Source organism: Heloderma suspectum, chromosome 4 (genome assembly GCF_057233095.1).
Source record: "Heloderma suspectum isolate Gila_16-S chromosome 4, 16-S_ref, whole genome shotgun sequence".
Taxonomy (NCBI): domain Eukaryota; kingdom Metazoa; phylum Chordata; class Lepidosauria; order Squamata; family Helodermatidae; genus Heloderma; species Heloderma suspectum.
The window spans coordinates 307,749,807-307,754,181 of record NC_139461.1 but is presented as its reverse complement, the minus strand read 5'-3'; positions in this window follow the sequence as shown (position 1 = coordinate 307,754,181).

Below are 4,375 nucleotides of genomic sequence, written 5' to 3'. Positions count from 1 at the left end.
TGCAGTTTTTATAAGTGCTTATGTAAAAAATAATTAACTGTTTGCCTGATTAACTGGGGATGCCTTTTTAATGGATTCAAAAGGTTTTTAAAAGTGATGAATTTAACCTTCTCTCAGGTATTTGGCAACATAGAATGAGTTTTAATCAGGTGCTGAATTGTCTTTGGTTGATTGTTTAAAATTGTTTTTAGATCTATGTCGTCTGTCTGTGTGCTGTGTGTTTACATGTTTTTATGTAAATGGTTTTACACTTTATATAACGTATTTTAATGGTTTTTAATCTTTTGAACCACCCAGAGAGCTTTGGCTATGGGGTGCTATAGAAATGTAACAAACAAACAAACAAAATGTACCAGAGCATGTGCAAAGTGCTTTTTCATCACCTCCAAGTGACAAGGGAGCTGCCACCTTCCCAGTGCATCTTTGCTCCTGCCTCAGCCATCACATTTCCTTATGACCTGGACTATACTGAGTGTGTGCTGTACCTCCATTGCAGTGCACAGAATTCAAATTATGAGAGTCTTAGCTTTAACATTTTTAATTTTTAAAACAAGTTTCTAGCTCTTGTGGATTCAAAGATATGTGATTTGGGAAACGTCAGATAAAGTCTCAGAAACTAGAATAGTTGCAGAAAAGGTTTTCTAGGGATCAAAGGACAAGTTCTTATTAAATGCCTTGTTTAGCTCCTTTCGTCCCACCCCCGTGAGTAGCAAAACCAGAAAATTATGTGAAATAAGCGAAATTATTTCAGTCGGCTTGATTTCCATAAATTACACAGATTGTAGAATTTAATCTTGCTTGACACAGCCTTTAGATTGCCTGGGTGCAGAATTTATGTCTGTCTGTCATAATAAATATTTATTTATTTTAGTGCAGAGTGCACACTGCCCTGATGAGGATAATGCACATGCAATAACATATCCATGTGTATGCATGCAGAGTTATCACAAAGAGAAGTAGCAGCCTGGCCTGGGATGCTGGCAGCTATAATATGCAGTGGGAAAAGGTGTAATGGTGATGGCGCAGAGGAAGGAAAATGGCAGAATCTCACTGAAACGTATGTGTCACTTTTGATTGGTGCAGGGGTGCAGAACCTCTTTCACCCAGAGGGCCACATTCCATTTCGGAGAAGCTCTTGGGGGCCGAATGTGGTGGTGGGTGAGGCCAAAGGCAAAAGGGGTGGGGCCAAAAATGCCAGCATATTTTAGGGGTGGACGAAAGTCACTTACCTGTCCTCGAAGCTTTTCGCAGTGGGGGGAAATTCAGGCCGGGGGGGGGGAGGCTTCCCGCCTCGCCTGGCCGAAATTCAGGCCGGGGAGGAGGCACCTCGCCTCACCCGGCCACGAACTCAAAAGTTTTTTTTTTTTTTTTAAACGCCCCCGTGATAGGCTATGTGATGATTAACGTAGCCTATCACGGCTAGATCTGCAAAGTCAGCCGTGATAGGCTACGTTAATCGTCACGTAGCCTATCACGGGTGACTTAAAAAAAAAAAAGCGCACACGCAAATGGCGGCCCCCATAGGGAGCCGCCATTCGCGTTCCTTATTTGGTCACTGTAGTCTACGTAAAGATTTACGTAGACTACAGCGACCAAATAAGGAACGGGAATGGCGGCTCCCTATGGGGGCCACCATTATCAGTATGCGCTTTTTTTTTTAAAGTCACCCGTGATAGGCTAAGTGACGATTTACGTAGCCTATCACGGCTGACTTTGCAAATCTAGCCGTGATAGGCTACGTTAATCGTCATGTAGCCTATCATGGGGGCGTTTTTTTTTTCTTTTATTGCAATGGCGGCGGTGGCAGCCGGTCGAAAGATCGGCTGCCGCCCCCGCCCCTGACGAAGACCCGACGAACCGCCGGCCGGACCCGCCGCCAGGAGGGACATTCGGCAAAGGTAAGTCCCGTCCCGGGGGGGGGGTGCGGAGAATTTCTCCCCGAAACTTGTTTGGGGGGCCGAACACGTTGGCGCTCGGCCCCCCGAAGTTTCGGGGAGAAATTCTCCGCCATCCCTAGCATATTTTAGTTTAATGTTCTTACTACCTGTAACTAAGTCTTAGGAAATATATTTCAACCTTTTAGAATGGGGAAAAGGCTGCACAAAAGCTGTGAAACCACCAAACTATCAGGGGGAAAGGGGGTGGGGCCAGAGGAAGTAGGTGTGGCCATCGGGGGAACCCGTAGGGCCAGGAGACCTCAGGAGGGCTGGATTGGTCTCCAGGCCTGAGATTCTGCAGCCTGCTTTGTGGGAATGAGGAATTATTATGGGGTCTGGGCAAATTAAAAGGAACATGGTAATAGCAAAATCTGCTCTTGGGAGAGGCAGAGAAAGCCAAGTTAGTGATGGCCCCAGGCTTAGATGGTGCTGATGATTTTAGGACATTTAGGATGCTATCCTATGTGTGTTTAGACAGAAAAAAGTCCTATAACTCCCAGTATGCCCTGGCCGGCATGGATGGCTGGGGCATGCTGGGAGTTGTAGAACTTTTTTCCATCTAAACATGCATAGGATTGCACCTTTAGATGTCTTTAAAAAGGGATTAGACAAGTTCATGGAGGAGGATGAGAAGTCTATCACCAGCTATTAGCTGTGATAACTAAATGGAACCTCCATGTTCAGAGGCAGTGTACCAGTTGTTAAAGTGCAAACAATAGGGTAGGGTTGTTGCCTTTGTGCGCTGGCTGTGGCCTCAGGAGATGCAGGATTATATGGATCCATGGGCATTCCCAGCATGGCTCTTCTTATGTTCTTAAAGGCTTCCAAAGGTCAGTTCTCTTGCTCTGGGGATGCCCAAATAAAATAAGCAGAACTATTCAATAGAAATGGTAGCACAAATTTATTCAGGGATTGCAAGAAATTGCCATTATAAAAAAAATCTACTAGCTCAGCATCTGTCATTCTTCGGTGCATCTACTTGGAAGTAACTCCAGGGAACACTGTCCAGGAAATGCATTCAGAGTTTGGGGTTTTAGTGGCTATTGCCACAGTTCACCTCCAGACTGAAAAGGAACTGGCTTACGTTGCGTTGTCTTGGAGTTCCCCTCTGATGGACAGCCAAAAGGTTCTCCACTCCTCCAATTCTTCCTCTCAAACCCCCAAGGTTTGCAAACATACCCCAGACCCTGGCTTGAAATCTGAAACTTTGGATTGGCTGGAATGGGGGAACCGGATTGTGCAAGGGGCTGGCGGTGGGAGATGGCACGCTATGGTTTGGGGTGTGTGAGTGTGTGTTATGTCTGGAAGTGATTTGGGAAAATCCGATCTGTATTTAACCCTAAACAAAACAACAGTCTTCCTCCCCGCAGTTTACTCTTCGGCCTCTAGACAAAAACAACCGAGGTTTGGAGCTGCATTTCTTGCTGGTCTCTTGGTTTAGGATTTCCGATAGTTAGGGTACATGCAGCACTCCCTCCCTTCCTTCCAATTCCTCCTCCAGGGGGAGGTGCCACAGCCCATGCTTTGCATGCACAAGGTTCCAGCTTCCATCCTTGGCACCTCGGGTTCAACGGATCCCAGGTGGCAGGGCTGGGAAAAGAATCTTGGCAAGATGCTGTCTGTCTGGGTAGACCCTGCACCGGGCCTGGCCCTGCGGCTGTTCCTTGCTGTTGTCATCAGCACCCACCAAAACCTGCCGAAACCATTTTTTTCCTGGTCAGTTGGCAGCCCTCTGCTCACCTCGCATCTGGAGTTTGCAAGGCCTGTTCTTGCTTCCTCTCATGCATGATGCACAACTCACTTGTGTTTCCTGTTGCCTGCACTGAGGTCACTCCGAAGTGGACTAGTTACCAAGGCTGCTCTGAAAAGCCTCGGGGGAGACTGTGCTGGGGGGAAGGGATTACGACGGCCAGGTGCAAAGAGGACAGGGCACCTGCATGTAGTTGGTGTACAGATCCCGTGAAATCCGTTCCCTCTGTGTCTGGTGGATTGTCAGGAGCCTTTCATACCTAGAAAAAGATATTGTAGAGCTGGGGAAAGTGCAGAAAAGGGCAACAAAAATGATCAAGGGGCTGAAGCATCTCTCCCTGTGTGAGAAGGTTACAACAGCTGGGATTGTTTAGCTTGGAAAAAAGGAGGGTCAGGGGACACATGACAGGTCTACCAAATCATGCATGGTGTGGAGAGAACGTGGATAGCGAGACATTTTCTCCCTCTCTCAAAATACTAGAAGCCAATGGGGTCATCCCATGAAGCTGGTTGGTAGGAGATTCAGGAAAGATAACAGGAAGGGCTTCTTCACACAGCACATAGTTAAATTATGGAATTCGCTACCACAGGGTGTGTAGTGATGGCCACCAACTGGGATAGCTTTAAAAGGGGGTTGGGCAAATTCCTGGAGGAGAAGGCTATCAATGGCTACTAGTCCTGATGGCTAT